This window comes from Solanum dulcamara, chromosome 8, assembly GCF_947179165.1.
Source record: "Solanum dulcamara chromosome 8, daSolDulc1.2, whole genome shotgun sequence".
NCBI lineage: Eukaryota > Viridiplantae > Streptophyta > Magnoliopsida > Solanales > Solanaceae > Solanum > Solanum dulcamara.
Window position 1 is genome coordinate 25,898,360 of NC_077244.1, and position 20,606 is coordinate 25,918,965.

The 20,606-nt window shown below is 37.4% G+C and overlaps 1 pseudogene; it reads left to right on the forward strand.

Annotated features, from left to right (window-relative positions):
• Positions 1 to 18,259: 18,259 nt before the first annotated feature.
• LOC129901823 (5S ribosomal RNA) lies at positions 18,260 to 18,379 on the forward strand (annotated as a pseudogene).
• The last annotated feature ends 2,227 nt before the right edge of the window (positions 18,380 to 20,606 follow it).

Sequence of the window (20,606 nt, forward strand, 5' to 3'; positions counted from 1 at the left end):
ACATAAAATTAATACGAATATCAACCACTCTTAGCTTTCCAGCATCTTAGGTTGCACCCTAGCATTCCTGGAATCTACTTCCTTGCCCGTCTCTTCGACTAGTTCTTTAATTAGGTAAGGCGTTAACGAAAATTGGGCAGCACCTCCCCTATACGAATTTCCAATTAAATCCCTAAGAACTATAGCCAACCAACAACAACCACCTGCAGCATACATATACATAATCATGGCAATACTACACAACACAAGCTCCAAACCACTTGCTGAAAATTACAACACCAAAATAGGGTTTCTAGTCTTTGTTTCGCAAAGCCTTTAATTATAAGAAACGAGGGGTCATGTGGTTGAAACCAGAAGCACCTTAACCCTATTTAGAACATATTTAGTCCCTGCAACAACACACCACACCCCTGCATCAACAACTCACAAGAACAACACTTTACTTCGATGACAATTCAACTATAACGACTACAATTTGGGTTGTCTCCAACGCCAAGCATTCCTATACCATTTTCACGTTCCAGCCACAAAAAATGTGTATAACACACTCCATAACAACACCATAAACTTCGAATTAAAAGGATAAACCTTACCTTACCCGAAATAGGCCACAATTTGCCAAGACGCGCCTCGGAACTTCTCTAGACGCGCTGAAATTATGTGGACTGTTTGTATGACTTCCTCTCTGCCCTAAATTGGAAGTTATTGTTATTAAACATCGTTATATAACTTTAGTATACCATAATCAATTAATTCACGGAACGAAATTTGGAGGCTTACCTCCAAAGGGCCTAACCCGTAGCCCCTCTCTTCTTGCCTCTAATGTTTTTTCCTCCTCTTTCTTTCACTTTTCTAGACGTAAAGATGAAGAGATTGTTCCATAGAAATTGTAAGATACATATATATATATATATCCAAATGGTTGAGGAACACCGTAGATAATTAATTCATGGAGGCAAATTGGAAAATTTACCTCAAACTTCTCAAACCATGGCTGCCTCTTCCTCTCACATTTTCTCTCTATTCTTTTGGCTGATTTTGGATAAAGAACAAGTTAAGAGTCACATAATACATTTATATATGAGGTGACACATGTCAGCCCCTAAGGGTGACACGTGTTAATCCCTTATTGGGCCACCTCAACCATGCTGCTAATAGGGTGCTGCCATGTGGCAGTGGGGTCCATCTCCCCCAAGAAGGTGGGTCACCTACTTGACCCCAAGCAGGTGGGCCACATGCCTGCTTGAGGTGCTGCCACGTGTTACCTTTCTAGGCTGCCACGTGTCACTTTTTTTTTCCTCGTGGGTTCGTCATCTCATCTTATTTTAAGAACCCGTGTAATCCTTGCTATGTAAGATTGGTATGTCCTCTAGTAGCTCAAGTATATAAGACTTTTACATTAATAACTTATGTAGGTAAATCGAGTCCTACGACTCATTACTTGGCCTCCACTTCCCTCTAGATTCTTATGACTCTATTTCCAACCTTCTCTACTATGGGGTATCACATTCTCCCTTTTTTAGAGTCGTTACATAGTGTCGTAGCGTATCCGGATCATATGATATTATCTAAGGAACTTATGAGACATTCTGAGTTTAAAACTGTGGGGTGTAATACATTAACTGGTATTTGCTACTAATCCCACTTGTTTTTCTTAAGCCCTTTTTACAATACCCTTAACATAACTTATAGTACTTTAGATACATAATCTCATATGATTTCTCCGCCGCTAGTTCAGATTCTTCCATCTCGCGCGATCATACCAGCAGTAACGCACAAAATTCCATCAGAATTTCAAAGTTAAGCGTGCTTGGACGAGAGTAGTACTAGGATGGGTGACCTTCCATAGGAGGTATACATGTCGAGTTTTATTGTAATCCTTGCAATAATGTGTGAGGCACTCGTCTTAGCTCAAGATTTACCTTTACAAGAATATGAGAGAATGCAAGAAATACCTTAGCATTGTCCTGCTCAACCCACCTTGTCGCACTTCTTTCTTTTCCCTTATTCACTCTGTGTTCTTTTCATCTTCTACCACAGTAGGCTTTCTATTCATTTTCCTTGGTTATCTATTTATCACAACATCATTTGCGACCAACTCCACAGCCAATTTTTGGCTTTTGGTCTAGCATGCTGTCAATATCCTTTAGAGTATCTCTTGAGTTATTCAATATCCTTTCATGGTTATACTCTTTTGTTTTTATACGCAGCCACCTTCTAATGTTATATCGTTCATGTAGCGACCCTCCAGGGAGGATGCTACTACAAAAAAAATGTATATTAAATTCGTGACACAAAAATAAATAACTTTCCATAAGGCCCATTTATATAATCCAAAAAATAGTGAAAGGTGTAAGTTGTTCGTCAACTAATTTTGTTTTTTCATCTCAATTAAATCAAATTAGAATTCCAATTTAGGACAGGCGACTTCCCAAAATAGTTTTAAAAAAAAAACTTCTGAGACATTCATGTATTACGATAATTTATGCTTCATTCAAATATTCCAACTCCAAAGGGAAAATTTAGTGCTTCATAAAACTTAGAAATGTACATACCCCAAAATTTACAAAACAAGCAATCATCCTTAAGTTACAACCCTTAGAAATACGTACATAAATACAAATATACAAGCAACCCATAAATCATATACACGTCCCAAAATACTGTAAAATATAGATGCCTAATGCAAATGTGATCTTCATTTAAGCTCCCAAAACTTCATCTCCAATGGCCAACCTCAAGCCTCTTCTCGGACATTTCCTACGATAAAAATAACTATCGCTAAGCATAAAGCTTAGTGGTGTAAAACTACAAGTTTGAAGCCTTTGGGTTCTTCAACATATTCTTTTCAAGTCATGAGCCGCACCAATGTACAATAATAATTAAAACAAGCTAACAACTATATCACGAGTATCAAGTTCTAAATGTAAAAGCTTAAGTGTAAATAATTCAGAGAAGTACATTTACAAGATTTAGCACCAAGTTTCGCCCAATATGTACGTCATGCCGTCACACCAACATGATCAAGTATCAAGAAGGACCGGAGCCCTGTATCAAGAAGGGTAAAGACCCAATAATCAAGAGAACCAAGAACCATATTAAAAATGGCTTCCTAATTCGTACTTAAAATGGAAAACTTCCATACTTAAGACGAACTAAAAATCCATAATCAAGATGGAAAGGGTCCAAAACAAGAGGCATGCCAATAGTGACAAAGTCACAGCCACAAGAAGGACAAGGTCCACAAGAATGTCAAGTGATCGAGCAATCCGTACAAGTGGGCGAGTTAAGCAAGTGTCTTGCAAATTTCCCAAGATACCAACATGACAAGACATATTTCAAGACAATAGCAACCATACCAAGATAGGCTTTCAATATATTAGTAGGTAACAAGAGTTTATACACAAACCTCAGCCTTTTAGCATACAATAATCCACACGACTTCAAAAGTTCAAACCGTAGGCCATCAAATGTCTCAAGTTCCTCAACTTGCACACGATATAAACAACCTTGAAAATACCAAAAATGACTTATTTAAAATTCTATAATATCCATAATATTGACATAAAACAAGATTTTTATTGCAAATAAGCTTTGAATGTTTCGACCCGAATTATGTTACTAAAACAGTAAATTCGGAAAGTCAAGTACCACAGGTTGAATCCAAATTTCGAAACTCAAAACAGCAAAACTGGACTTTATTCCCTTCATGAAACTTTTATATCTATGTCTTAAGTTTTCAACCCAGAAGGAATCAACACAAAACTCATTTTGTACAAAAGGATATCATCAAAACACTAACAGGTACACATGACAAATTTTGAAAATCAAGAATCTAGACAGATATACTTGTCCGGTTGTATCTAAGTTTGCAAACTGAAAAAGGCAAAACTAGACTTTAGTACCTTCACGAAACATTTAGATATATGTCTTAAGTTTCCTATCCAAAAGAAATCAACACAAATATCATTTTGTACAAAAAGATATCATCAACGCACTAACAGCAGTACCATCTCAAAAACGGGTTTGCAACCAAAGTTTTATTCCCCCAATTTCGACAAAAACAACTTATCAACAACATCAACAACATTATCAACAATCATTCTACATCATAACATAACTAATTCCACCCATTTAATCCAACCAAAACAGCCCCAAATCCATAAGTCTCAACAAAGCAAACAAACAAGTTTACAACGCTTACTTCCTCCGTTTTAAACCGTTAAATATCTAAACAAACTTGTTAACAAGAAAAAGAACCTCAATCTTACCTTAGGTGTGCAGAAAATACAACAACACACTCCTTACTAGCTGATTTTTAGATCAAAGTGAAGACAACGTAACGTGCAATGCCTTTTTCTTCACGAGTTTCAGAATTCGGGGCTCGGATTTGGGTCAAAAATGGCTTCTTAGCCTAGAAGATCTCTCTTTCTCTCTTTCTCTATGATGTTGTAGAAACTTATGGTCTAAAAATGGAAGAGATAAGCTGAACTTATCCTTTAAAAGTCAAAGAAAATGGGCCTGACCCGACTTGGATTCGGGTTGGGCCCAAAATTATCACCCTGCTTGACCGTTATGCGTTAAAACATCCATAACTTTTTATCCTGATGTCTTCTATAAGCCCACAACCTATGGTTGGAAAGGTATTTCAATTATCTACAACTTTAATTTTATAAGATTTCCCAAATTTCCAAATTATAAAGGGTTTATGGACTCCTTATATATGATCACCCGAAAATGTAGCTAAACAAAAGCATTTTTTTTCGCTGAAACAAAATTCGAGTCAGTAGTAGTTGATCATATCATCAAGAAATAACCACTTTAATGCGAAAATTATCTTAAATAATTAGGGGCGTTACAACTCTCTCCCCCTTAAGAAATTTCGTCTCGAAATTTACCTTATGCTAGTCCCGAAACAAATGGGGATATTGAATTCGCATGTCCTCCTCTCTCTCCCAAGTTGCTTCATTACCAGAATAATTTCTCCAAAGGACTTTTACTAAAGGAACTTTCTTGTTTCTAAGCTCTTTTGTCTCATGGGCCAAGATTTGGATAGGATCTTCATTATATGTCACATCAGGGCTTATCTCAATCGATTCGACAGGAAGAACATGAGATGGATCTGAGCGATATCTTCTAAGCATAGAAACATGGAAGACATTGTGGATTCTATCTAACTCCGGTGGAAGAGCTAGTTTATAAGCAACTGGACCAACTCTCTCAAGTACTTCATATGGTCCAATAAATCGAGGACTAAGTTTTCCTTTTTTTCCAAATCTCATAATCTTCTTCCATGGAGAAACCTTTAAAAATACCTTATCTCCCACTTGGTATTCAATTTCACGCCTCTTAAGATCAGCATAAGATTTTTGTCTATCTGAAGCAATTTTTAGACGGTCCTTGATGAGTTTTACCTTATCTTCAGTTTGTTGCACAATATCAGGACCAATCAGTTTTCATTCACCAGCTTCGCTCCAGCAAAGAGGAGTTCTACACTTTCTCCCATATAAGGCTCCATAAGGAGGCATGCCAATACTTGATTGGTAGCTATTATTATAAGCAAATTCTACCAAGGCTAGGTGTCTGTCCCAACTACCTTCAAGTTCCATAATGCAAGCTCGAAGCATATCTTCTAAGATTTGAATCACCCTCTCGGATTGGCCGTCTGTCTGAGGGTGGAAAGACGTACTAAAGTTCAACCTAGTGCCCAAAGCTTCTTGCAAGCTAGTCCAGAATCTAGATGTAAACCTTGGGTCTCGGTCAGATACAATAGAAATAGGAACTCCATGTAGCCTCACAATCTCATTAACATACAATTCTGCTAAATGTTCAAGTGAGTAGTCCATTTTGATGGCCAAGAAATGATCACTTTTGGTTAGACTATCCACTATAACCCAAATTACATCATAATTTCTTTGAGTGCGTGGAAGCCCAGAAACAAAGTCCATGGTTATCCTTTCCCATTTCCACTTAGGTATCGATAAGGGTTGTAGTAATCCTGTTGGGACTTGATGCTCAGCCTTTATCTGTTGACAAGCTAAGCATTTAGAAATATATTCTACAATGTCCTTCTTCATACCATTCCACCAGTAATGTTCTTTGATGGTTTGATACATTTTGGTACCTCCAGGATGCATTGCATATGGCGAAGTATGTGATTCATTCAAGATTTGTCTCCTCAATTTGCCATCATTAGGAATGCATAAGCTATTTTGGTATAACAAGACACCATCCTCCTTTAATGTAAAATCTTTCTTTTTCCCCTTTTGAACTTCTTTGGTCAATTTTATGAGTTTCTCATCTAACTTTTGCGCTTCTTTCACCTGTTCACGCAATGTTGTCTTGACTTGCAAATTAGCAACCACCAAACCATATGAATCAAGTGTAAAATAAACATTCATGGCTCTTAACTCCAGAAGCAAAGGCAAAGGATTCAGATGCAAGCTTGCAAAGGATTTGCGACTCAAGGCATCTGCAACCACATTAGCTTTATCTGGGTGATAGTCAATCGTGCAGTCATAATCTTTGATGAGTTCAAGCCATCTGTGTTGTCTTAAGTTCAGCTCTTTTTGCGTACCCAAGTATTTTAAGCTCTTGTGATCAATGAATATATGACACTTTTGTCCATACAAATAATGCTGCCATATCTTTAAGGCGAACACTATAGAAGCAAGTTCTAGATCATGAGTAGGATAATTCAACTCATGTGGTTTTAATTTACGAGAGGCATATGAAATAACTTTCCCTTCTTGCATCAACACACATCCCAAACCACGATGAGAAGCATCACTATATATCACATACTCTTTCCCCTACATTGGTAGAGTAAGTATAGGCGCTTGTGTCAACAAGGATTTGAGTGTTTCAAAGCTCTCTTGGCCCTTGTCATCCCAAGTAAACTTCACTTCCTTCTTCAAAAGTCTAGTCAAAGGAGAGGCTATAAGGGAGAAGCCTTTCACAAACCTTCTATAGTATCCTGCTAAACCCAAGAAACTTCTTACCTCAGTAGGACTTTTAAGAGTTTTCCATTCAACAACTGCTTCAATTTTACTAGGATCCACCTTCACACCTTTGGCTGACACAACATGTCCCAGAAAAGCCACTCCATTAAGCCAAAATTCACACTTTGAAAGCTTAGCATAAAGTTCCTTCTCCTTCAAAGCTTGCAAAACAATCCGGAGATGTTTATCATGCTCTTCTTTACTCTAGGAATATATTAAAATATCATCTATAAAGACTACCACAAATTGATCAAGGTAAGGCCTAAATATTCGATTCATTTAATCAATGAATATTGCAGGAGCATTAGTCAATCCGAATGGCATCACTAAGAATTCATAATGACCGTATCAAGTTCTAAAAGCAGTTTTAGGAACATCTTCCTTTATAACACGCAGTTGGTGATACCCAGACCTTAAATCAATCTTTGAGAACAAATTGGCACCCTTCAGCTGGTCAAACAAATCATCAATCCTTAGTAGTGGATATCTGTTCTTGATTGTTATTTTGTTCAATTGTCTATAGTCAATACACAGTCTAAGAGTACCATCTTTCTTCTTCACAAATAGCACAGGGGCTCCCCAAGGAGAAACACTTGGACGAATAAAACCTTTCTCAAGAAGTTCTTGCAATTGAGTTTTCAATTCCCTTAATTCTGCTGGTGTCATTCTATAAGGAGTGATAGAAATAGGAGTAGATCCAGGAATGAGCTCGATCGGAAATTCAACTTCTCTTTCTGGTGGTAACCCAGGAAGATTTTCTGGAAACACTTCCGAAAAGTCACACACAGTAGGTATATCTTTAAGACTAGGACTCTCCACATATGTATCAATTATGTGAGCAAGATATGCACTGCAACCTTGACGAATCATCTTTCTTGCTAAGGCCCCAGAAATAATATTAGATGACAATGATCTTTCACCTTGTACAATAATGTGTGAAAACGCAGGGTCCTTAAAAGTCACATGCTTAGACCTATAATCCACTACTGCATGATATTTATAAAGCCAATCCATACCGATAATAATATCAAAATCGTGGAAAGGCATTTCAATCAAATCAGCAGGAAAGACCAGTTTTTGAATCATGAAGGGACAAGCTTGGTAAACTCGATTACAAACAACTTGGTAACCCAAAGGACTTTCAACTAGAACATCAAAGTTAAGTCTCACAGATTTCACATTTTCAGGAAGAACAAGTGATGAACAAATATAGGAATGTGTAGAGTCAGGATCAAATAGTGTAAACACAGATAAGCCATATAAGTGAAATTTACCAACAACCACGTCCTATCCCTCTTGATCGTCTCTCTGCCTCATAGCATAAGCTCGTGAAGTAGCTCTGGACCCGCTAGCTTGAGTTGCTCCACTTGCCCCCACTGCTTGGTTGTTTTTAGGCCTTGCACCTCTATTGGTTTGAGGAGGATTATTAGAAGACTTATTAACCGAGCCCTCAGTATGCAAGGAAGGGACATTTTTAGGCTTAGGACAGTCCCTCACTTTATGATCAAAGCTGCCACAATTAAAACATGCACCAGAAGCTCTCCTGCAAGCACCATAGTGATTCTTTCCACATTCTGCACAAGTGGGAATGCGAGTCTTGCCTTGGCTATAACTCGGGGTACTAGCTGTAGAAAAATTTAGTCTGGTTTGCTTCTGTTGATCTGACCTGTTGACACTTCCAGCCTTAGAATCATCAAACCTTCCCTTCTTGGATGGACCTCCAAAATCTGACCTAGGCTTCCGGAATCTATTCTCATATCTACTAGCTTCTTCCTTATCAAGTCTTTCCCAAGTGAAAGCAGCAAAAACTAACTTACAAAAGTTCTCATGTTGCAAGATTGCCACATTCTTTCTAATGGAATCGTTTAGGCCATCTTCAATCCTCCTGCATTTATCTTTTTCATCGGTAATAATGCCTCCAGCATAACGAGAGAGTCTAAGAAATTTTTGTTGATACTCAACAATAGACATGCCTCGTTGCCTTAGATTCAAAAACTCTTTTTTCTTAGCATCACAATAAGCAGGTGGGACATACTTCATATGAAATTCTTTAACAAAATCATCCCAGGTAAGAACTGGAGGTTTTGCTTTTGCATTTGGCACACTTACCCACCAGTCATAAGCATCTTTCTGTAATAACGAGATGGCATACCTAAATTTGGCAACATCAGAACACTATAACTGCTCAAACACCCGCTCTATACGCTCAAGCCATTGTTCAGCATCCATGAGATCAACAGTGCCTTCAAATTCCACTCCACCCATTTTCCTCATTTTTTCAAAGTTTAACCCATGGGGGTCATGGATTGTTTCAGCCATACGGTGAAAGAATTCATCCATCTATTGAAAAGGAGGATTCATAACTTGAATACCAGGGCTAATGTGAGAATGCAAACTAGCTCTTACTCCTTGTTGACCTCCCACACCAGACCCACTAGTATGAGAAATATATTGATCCGAGGACTGTTCGCCAACCCCTTCTACTGTATGAGGTTGGGAATAAGAGTCACTTATATCTTCACGAGCTGCTTCCATAGGTCTACGAGAAGAAGAGGCCATAACGTATCTCCTTTAAAAGTGAAGATCACATTACATTAGGGACATGAATATGATGCATTTGCAACTTGTATGCATTAAATATGATATTTACCCTATAGTGATCACATAATATATCTCAAACCTTTAAAATAAACAAGTGTGTAAGTAAATCACAGCAAAATTCCTAGAATCACAAACCTAGGCTCTGATGCCAACACTTGTAGCGACCCTCCAGGGAGGATGCTACTACAAAAAAAATGTATATTAAATTCGTGACACAAAAATAAATAACTTTCCATAAGGCCCATTTATATAATCCAAAAAATAGTGAAAGGTGTAAGTTGTTCGTCAACTAATTTTGTTTTTTCATCTCAATTAAATCAAATTAGAATTCCAATTTAGGACAGGCGACTTCCCAAAATAGTTTTAAAAAAAAAACTTCTGAGACATTCATGTATTACGATAATTTATGCTTCATTCAAATATTCCAACTCCAAAGGGAAAATTTAGTGCTTCATAAAACTTAGAAATGTACATACCCCAAAATTTACAAAACAAGCAATCATCCTTAAGTTACAACCCTTAGAAATACGTACATAAATACAAATATACAAGCAACCCATAAATCATATACACGTCCCAAAATACTGTAAAATATAGATGCCTAATGCAAATGTGATCTTCATTTAAGCTCCCAAAACTTCATCTCCAATGGCCAACCTCAAGCCTCTTCTCGGACATTTCCTACGATAAAAATAACTATCGCTAAGCATAAAGCTTAGTGGTGTAAAACTACAAGTTTGAAGCCTTTGGGTTCTTCAACATATTCTTTTCAAGTCATGAGCCGCACCAATGTACAATAATAATTAAAACAAGCTAACAACTATATCACGAGTATCAAGTTCTAAATGTAAAAGCTTAAGTGTAAATAATTCAGAGAAGTACATTTACAAGATTTAGCACCAAGTTTCGCCCAATATGTACGTCATGCCGTCACACCAACATGATCAAGTATCAAGAAGGACCGGAGCCCTGTATCAAGAAGGGTAAAGACCCAATAATCAAGAGAACCAAGAACCATATTAAAAATGGCTTCCTAATTCGTACTTAAAATAGAAAACTTCCATACTTAAGACGAACTAAAAATCCATAATCAAGATGGAAAGGGTCCAAAACAAGAGGCATGCCAATAGTGACAAAGTCACAGCCACAAGAAGGACAAGGTCCACAAGAATGTCAAGTGATCGAGCAATCCATACAAGTGGGCGAGTTAAGCAAGTGTCTTGCAAATTTCCCAAGATACCAACATGACAAGACATATTTCAAGACAATAGCAACCATACCAATATAGGCTTTCAATATATTAGTAGGTAACAAGAGTTTATACACAAACCTCAGCCTTTTAGCATACAATAATCCAACACGACTTCAAAAGTTCAAACCGTAGGCCATCAAATGTCTCAAGTTCCTCAACTTGCACACGATATAAACAACCTTGAAAATACCATTAAATGACTTATTTAAAATTCGATAATATCCATAATATTGACATAAAATAAGATTTTTATTGCAAATAAGCCTTGAATGTTTCGACCCGAATTATGTTACTAAAACAGTAAATTCGGAAAGTCAAGTACCACAGGTTGAATCCAACTTTCGAAACTCAAAACAGCAAAACTGGACTTTATTCCCTTCATGAAACTTTTATATCTATGTCTTAAGTTTGCAAACCAAAAGGAATCAACAAAAAACTCATTTTGTACAAAAGAATATCATCAAAACACTAACAGGTACACATGACGAATTTTGAAAATCAAAAATCTGGACAGATATACTTGTCCGGTTGTATCTAAGTTTGCAAACTGAAAAAGGCAAAACTAGACTTTAGTACCTTCACGAAACATTTAGATATATGTCTTAAGTTTCCAATCCAAAAGAAATCAACACAAATATCATTTTGTACAAAAAGATATCATCAACGCACTAACAGCAGTACCATCTCAAAAACGGGTTTGCAACCAAAGTTTTATTCCCCCAATTTCGACAACAACTTATCAACAACATCAACAACATTATCAACAATCATTCTACATCATAACTTAACTAATTCCACCCATTTAATCCAACCAAAATAGCCCCAAATCCATAAGTCTCAACAAAGCAAACAAACAAGTTTACAACGCTTACTTCCTCCGTTTTAAACCGTTAAATCTCTAAACAAACTTGTTAACAAGAAAAAGAACCTCAATATTACCTTAGGTGTGCAGAAAATACGACAACACACTCCTTACTAGCTGATTTTTAGCTCAAAGTGATGACAACGTAACGTGCATAGCCTTTTTCTTCACGAGTTTCGGAATTTGGGGCTTGGATTTGGGTCAAAAATGGCTTCTTAGCCTAGAAGATCTCTCTTTCTCTCTTTCTCTATGATGTTCTAGAAACTTATGGTCTAAAAATGGAAGATATAAGCTGAACTTATCCTTTAAAAGTCAAAGAAAATGGGCCTGACCCGACTTGGATTCGGGTTGGGCCCAAAATTATCACCCTGCTTGACCGTTATGCGTTAAAACATCCATAACTTTTTATCCTGATGTCTTCTATAAGCCCACAACCTATGGTTGGAAAGGTATTTCAATTATCTACAACTTTAATTTTATAAGATTTCCCAAATTTCCAAATTATAAAGGGTTTATGGACTCCTTATATATGATCACCCGAAAATGTAGCTAAACAAAAGCATTTTTTTTCGCTGAAACAAAATTCGAGTCAGTAGTAGTTGATCATATCATCAAGAAATAACCACTTTAATGTGAAAATTAGCTTAAATAATTAGGGGCGTTATAGTTCAGGGTCTCATCAAAAACATCTGAATGCTTCCTTACATAGCATTCTGGCTTCCATCCTATTATTGGTGCCTTCCGGACCTTTTTAACTTGGTTCAGCAAGGGATCTTATTGAAATTGAATCATCACCCTCAAATATGTTGCCATATTAATTGCCTCCATCTTACTCTTGCAGTTTTCTCATTGGCTTCCTCCCTTTAGAGGGTACTTACACCTTTATTAGCTTATACCTTACTCTATTTCTCCATGTCCAGTATCAATTTCATCCAATCTCCTTCCTCAGTGTACTTGGTACTGTATCATATCTCTGTCTCTCTGCATATTTTATAACCTGATTGTCCATGTCCGAAACCTTGGCTAAATCACGAAGCGATAAGAACCTTTCTATACATAGTGCGACACCTCATTTATTAATTTGTACTTGAGTAATGGGACCCATGGAACAACTCGTCCAAGGCCACTTTCTAATTATCTTTATAAAAAGTTAACACCTACCAAGTATTCCTTACTAGCAGTCTTACTTTATCCTCATGTTGCTGTATCATATTTTTTAATTCATACTTACGTATCCCTCTTTTAGTTCATACTCATATTCAATACATAACAGCTCTCTGGGTAGTTCGGTTAAAATTTCTTCCTCCCTTTAGTTGGTGGAGAACTAATAAACTGTTATCGTAGGGAACTTTCCAACCATCGTTAAAAGAAAACTAGAATCCTTTAAACATCACAATACTTCTTACTGTTTTACTTCCCTGGTTCCCTTCTAGGTTCATCCTCAAGGCGTGGAAAAATTATCTAATTCACAGCTAAGGGTTGAGGGCATGGTACTTTTCATCAAAAATGAGACCCAATTATTGGACATTTGCCCTTCTTAGTTGGTCCCATCCTCAATATCTCCCAAGTTGTCTTATTAGTACTTCATATCAGTCACAATTCTATTTCCCTTGTCTTAATCATACCATTACTTCTTTTAATAATAGCCCATCACAAGTTATCCGTGTATCTCAAGTCAGTCAGTGCCTTAATATATCATTCTATCTAGGTCTACCAGTCTTTCCTAACTCATCTCCCGTTCTAAGTCTTTTCCAACTTTGGTTTACCATATCAATATAGACCTCCTAGTTTCCATTTCCACCAATTCAGTAATTACGTTCTTTCTCAAAGTCAACCATACTCATGGTTTAGCCAAATCGCACCTTTGTTGTGGGCATGACCTTTTAAGACATACTGCAGCCCTGTATCTCATTCTTTTTTTATTTTAGGAAAATTCGGACAGAGTTTCCTCTGTATTTTTTACTATCCCACAACCTGCATGCAGAAAATACCAACAATGCCTCGCAGGTCCAACACATATATATATATATATATATTTGTATATTATCACAGCCACACAGGGATTTCAATATCATCTCATATCATAGCCGCACAAGGCTTTCTTTTCAGGTTTCCATTTTACATTTCAATCACATAACAATATCTTCCCCCACAATACATCATGTAGACCCAGCTGAACAAAACTGACATATACAACCGACATATACATGTCAATAGACCTCAAAAAATATTAACAACAATATATGGCGAGACAAGGCCCCCGCCGTACCCCTGAATAGACAAAACAATTTTATACATCAGTGGTAAGTACCAAAAATTAGGCTCCGATACAATGGAGCCTCTTCCAGCTGAGCTAACCAAAATCCTAAGCTGACGGACTCCCAAAACATTTATCTGTACCTGCAGAAATGCAACGCAGCCCCCCGAAGGAAAGGGGTTAGTAGGACATATGTACTGAGTATGTAAAACATAACATAGCATAACTAGGACAGAGAAACAGGGGATAAATATATCATAAAAGAAAACTTGATACTTGTACTCTGTAAATCATAAAAGTGTGCATGCTCAAATTATACAATATAGCCGGCTCTATTAGGGATCCTGTGAATAAATTTGTAAAACCATCATAGACCTTCCATCACAATCTTATTACAACACATCATTATATATATACATACATGCCTTGGCTCTCTAATGAGAGACTCAATGGATAATGCAGTGAACTGTGCATGAGAATATGCCCTGGCCTGAGACTCAGTATGCACGAGTAGAGTAGTGAGTAACCATATGCAATTTAAAACATTATGAGGGACCCGACAGAATAAGAAAGTTAAGCTTTTGCTTGAGGACCTAAGTAGTGGTGTAGTCATCTAGATTGTCCTCTAAATGCCATTATGGGCTGTCTCAACTGTAATCTTGGGGACCCTAGACATGTATTAACATAGGGACAAATAGTTTAGGGAGTCAAAATACTTAGTATCATATAGTCATCAAGATTTGGAGCCTATACATTTGGTACCTCTTTAACATATAGAAGTTTCCCAGGAAGTAGTTCAACTACTATAGGAGTTCAATACTCAAAAGTAAATAGGAGATGCTTAAGAATGGAATTACCCTGGAGATCATATCATATTTAACTTACAACTAAGACATGACAAAAAAAGAAAGAGAATAAGCTCTATATAGTCTGTACTTTCCCTTCAGCTGGTCATTATGTACATATTTCGTATCCAGCCCATCTTGGGGCTCGGTGAACTACTACGGTATCATAACCTCATTTTCATGCCAAATGCATCTCAAAAGGAAGGAAGGATACTCCTACATACACTACTTCTTAACACGTAGAAGACTTGAAAGGCAATACTCAGTTCTTGCAGGGGTCCAATATCAAGCAGTGGATAGGGACTATGAGGCGTACTTGGAGTTCTGGGAATGGAATTATCCCCACATTCCACATAAAATTCACTTAAGGCAAAATATGCCGAAAGGAAAGAGAGTTATCTTTACAAACTTATGCCAAAAAGCATACCAAGAGAAAGCTTCACTTACCTCTTATGAGTTATTCTTTATCCTGTTCGCCTCGTCGTCCTTTGAACCTATTTAACATAGAAGCAATACGAAATGAACCATTCTTGACTTTCCAGCACCTTAAGTTGCATAGGAATATTCATACAATTCATTTCCTTGCTCGTCTTCTCAACTCCCATGCTTGAGCCTTTGACTTATTTGGTCCTATCTAGTTATTTAATTAGTTAAGGCATTAACGAAAAATGGGCAGCACCTCCCCTATAATGTGCCCTATCCTAATTTACAATTAAACTCCTAATACCTACAGCCAACAAACAACAACCACCTGCAGGATATGCTTAAGCAATTCATATCAACAATATACAACATAAACTCCAAATGACTCGCTCGAAACTACGATACCAAAATATGATTTCTAGCCTTTATTTTGCAAAACCTTTCATTATACGAAATGAGGGGTCATGTGGCTGAAAAAAGAAGAAACCATACCCTTTTTATAATATATTTAGGCCCTGCAAGACACCCCCACACACCTGCAATAGCACACCACAAGCACAACACTTCACTTCGACGATAATTCAACTATAATGACTTTGATTTAGATTATCTTCAACGTCAAGCATTTTTATGGTGTTTTCACATTTACACCACTTAAACAACTTATAATACACTTCTTAACAACACCATAAACTCCAAATTAAAAGTAAAGGTCTTACCTTATCCAAAATTTGCCAAACTCGCCCAAAACTCACTTCGGAAACCTCTTGATGTGCTGAAATGGAGTGGACTATTTATGTCCCTTCTCCGCTCCTCCTAATTGGATTTTTTGGATATAAGACACTAGTATATAACCGTGGGATACTTTAAATAATTAATTCACGTAACGAAACTTGGAGGCTTACCTTGGCAGCCCCAAACCCGTAGCTCATCTTCTTGCCCTCCATCATTTTCCTCTTCTTTTTTCTTACCTTTATAGGCGTAAAGCTAAATAGATGATCCCATAGACATCTTAAGATACATTTATGCATCTTCGCGTAGTTGAGGAACACCGTAGATAATTACTTCATGGAAAAAAGTTGAAGAACTTACCTTTAGTTCTTTGCAACTATGGCTGCCTTTCCTTTTTGGTTCTTCACATTTTTTTCCTCTTCTTTGGCTGAACAGTTTTAATGGAAAATGAATTAAGAGTCAGCAAACATGTATATATACACCTCCTTAGGAGGTGACATATGGCAGCCCCCTAGGGGGATACGTGGCATCTCTTAGGGAGCCATCTCATCCAAGCTTCCAACCCAAAGCTGCCACGTGGCAGCGTGGGGTGCACCCCAAGTAGGTGAGTCACCTACTTGCTTTTCACCTACTTGCTTGTCACCTTCGTAGGTTCGAAAACTAGTTTTTACTAACTTTTAGAGGTTCGTCATCTCGTCTCATTTTAAGAGACTATGTAATTCATGCTTCGCAAGCTTGGTATATCCTCAAGTAGCTTAAGTATGTAAGACCTCTAAGTTAGTAGCTTGCGTAGGTAAATCGAGTCCTACGACTCATTACTTGGCCTCCAATTCTTTCCGGATTCTTAACTCTATTTCCAACCTTCTCTACTACGGGGTATCACATTCTCCCTTTCTTAGATTCGTTTGATAGTGTATGGATAGTAGGGGTCACCTGGCCACTTTCAAGAAGGTTAGGAACACGTTTCAAGGTTCAAAAGTGCGAAGTATAATATCCTTCCCCCCTTTAGAACATTCGTCCTCGAATGTTAACAAGTGCGGATATTTTCTCTCTATCTCCTTTTTGACTACTCATGTCATCCTCTTTCTGGTTTGTGTTTTGGCACAATTTCTTGATGGGAGTCACATTCTAGTCCATGATCTTCTATTCTATTGATCCAGGATGGCAACCGCTATTCACAGGATAACTCCTTTATTACGTTGACTTTATCCATAGAGAATATTCTGAAAGGGTTCACTTATACATTTGCGGAGTGTTGATCCGCAAAAACTTAGATGTTGCTTCCAAATCCGATAGTAGATCCAACTCTTAGGCAGCTTTTCCTATGCCACAAATAATTTCATAATGACCAACGTATCTCGACCAAAGTTTCCATTTCTTGCCTAGTTCTTATTACCCTTCTTCTTAGGTGCTGCTTTCAAGAACTCCTAATCCTGAACCTCAAACTTAAAGTGTCGATGTCAGTTATTTGTGTATGACTTCTGTCGACTTTGGAGCATGCATAGTGAAGCTTCATCTACTATAAACCAACAAGTAGGGGTTCTGCACCTTTTGCCATACGACGCTATCTATGGTGCCCTTTAGACACTATTATACATAATTTTAGTAAGGGACAGGTAATCCCTCTAACAATTTCTTAAGTTAACAATGCAGGCCCGCAATATATTTTCTGCCATTTGCATAGTTCACTTGACCTGTCCATTAGTCTGAGGGTAAACTAATGTACGAAGTCTTATCTGTCTTTCTAATTTCTTCGCGGACTGATCTTCGGCAGTTAATCGTAACTTGGGTTCCTTCGTCTGGGATAATAGCTATGGGGACTCCGTAGGGTTCTACTACCTTTTACCTTATAATTTTACACCTTCTCAGCTGAGTAGGTAGCCTTTAATTAAAGGAGCATGGGCTAATATTGTTAATCTACAGGTAACATTCCCTCCAGAGTCATATGTCCATGGGGTGCAAAGTGAGTCTTGTATCCCAGGTCTTATTGTGGAATCTTCGACCTCGTGTATTACTTCCTTCCTTCTGTAAATGACATTAAGTGGTACCCTCACCTTTTAGGTTTTGGTCTTTGGCTCCTCAGAGTTGGCTGCCAAGTGGTGTCGAATTTCCCTCACTCACTGGCCCATATAGTCGTTCCGTGGTTTACCTATCATTAACTGGTATTAGCTGCTAATCCCGCTTATTTTTCTTAAGCCCTTTTTACAATACCCTTAACGTAACTTATAGTACTTTAGGTACATAATATTATATCATTTATCCACCGCTAGTTCAGATTCTTCTATCTCGTGCGATCATACCAGCACTAATGCACTAAATTCCATCAGAATTTTGAAGTTAAGTGTGCTTGGGCGAGAGTAGTACTAGGATAGATGACCTCCCTGGGAGGTCTTCATGTCGCATTTCATTATAATCCTTACAATAATGTGCGGGGCACTCGGCTTAGCTCAAGATTTACCTTTATAAGAATATGAGAGAATGCAAGAAATACCTTAGTTTTGTCCCGCTCGACCCACCTTGTTGCACTTGTTTCTTTTCCCCTATCACTCTGTGTTCTTTTCATCTTCTACCACATGAGGCTTTTTATTCCTTTTCCCTGGTTATTTATTTATCGCAACATCATTTGCGACCAACTCTACAGCCAATATTTTGGCTTTTGGTCAAGCATGCTGTCATTATCCTTCGTAGTGTCTCTTGAGTTATTCGATATATTTCATGGTTATACTCTTTTGTTTTTATACACAACATCTTCTAATGTTATATTGTTCAGGGTCTTGTCAAAAACTTCTGAACACTACCTTACATAGCATTCTGGCTTCCATCCAATTATTGGTGTCTTCTGGACCTTTCTAACTTGGTTTAGCAAGGGATCTTATTGAAATTGAATCATCACCATCAAATACATTGCCATATTAATTGCCTCTATCTTACTCTTGCAGTTTTCTCACTGGCTTCCCACCTTTAGAGGGTACTTACACCTTTATCTGCTTATACGTTGCTCTATGTCTCCATGTCTAGTCTCAATTTCATCAAATCTCCTTCTCCAGTCTACTTGGTACTGTATCATATCTCCATCTCTCTGCATATTTTATAACATGATTATCCACATACGAAACCTTCGCTAAATCACGAAGTGATGAGAACCTTTTTATACATAGTGCGACACCTAATTTATTAATCTGTACTTGAGTAATAGGACCCATGGAACAACTCGTCCAAGGCCACTTTCTACTTATCTTTATAAAACTTTAACACCTACCAAATATGCCTTACTAGCGGTCTTACTTTATCCTCATGTTGCTGTATCATATTTTTAAATTCATACTTACGTATTCCCCTTATAGTTCATACTCATATTCAATACATAACAGCTCTATGGGGTAGTTCGGTTAAAATTTCTTCCTCTCTTTAGTTGGTGGAGAACTAATAAACTATTATCATAGGGAACTTTCCAACCATCGTTAAAAGAAAACTAGAATCCTTTAAACATCACAATACTTCTTAGTATTTGACTTCCCTAGTTCCCTTCCAGATTTATTCTCAAGTCGTGGACAAATTATCTAGTTCACAACTAAGGGTTGAGGGTATGGTACTTTTCATCAAAAATGAGACCCAATCGTTGGACATTTGCCCTTCTTAGTTGGTACCATCCTCAATATCTCCCAAGTTGTCTTATTAGTACTTCATATCAGTCATAATTTTGTTTCCCTTGTCTTAATCATACCGTTACTTCTTTTAATAATAGCCCATCATAGGTTATCCATGTATCTCAAGTCAGTCGGTGCCTTAATATACAGTTCTATCCAAGTCTACCAGTCTTCCCTAACTCATCTCCTATCTCAAATCTTTTCCAACTTTGGTTTACAAAAATCAATATCGACCTCCTAGTTCCCATTTCCATCAATTCAGTAATTAGTTTCTTTCTCAAAGTCGTCTATACTCATGGTTTAGCCAAATCACACCTTTGTTGTGGGCATGACCTTTCAAGACATAATGTAGCCTTGTATCTCATTCTCTTTTTTATTTTAGGAAAATTCAGGCAGAGTTTCCTCTGTATTTCTTACTATCCCACAACCTGCATGCAGAAAATACCAACAATGCCTTGCAGGGCCAACACATATATATATATTTGTATCCTATCACAACCACACAAGGTTTCAAATATCATCTCATATCGCAGCCGCACAGGGCTTTTCTTTTAGGTTTTCATTTTACATTTCAATCACATATAAATATCTTCCCCCATAGATATCTTTCATTCCTTTACTTACCTGTGTGCTTTGTAACTCCCCATGTCGTCAATTACTTCCTTCTGTTGATGTCGTCCTTCTGCTAAAATCTAAGGTTAGTATAAAGAATTGTCCTATAACTCAGATCTATAGCACGATCTCAGATATGAAAGAAAGGTAACATCCTAAATGTTCTGTAGCCTTGTTTTTATAGATATGGTGCGCAACACTTTGATAATCAAGACTCTACTAGACACGGTTCATAGATAATCCAAATATGAACTGCTCTGATATCACTTCTGTCATAACCCAACTCCGTAGCCCATGACTAGGGTCCGACTTGGATCCCTATATACATATTTACCAGCTGTGGTCCAGTCGAATTATAGACATGTAGTGCATAT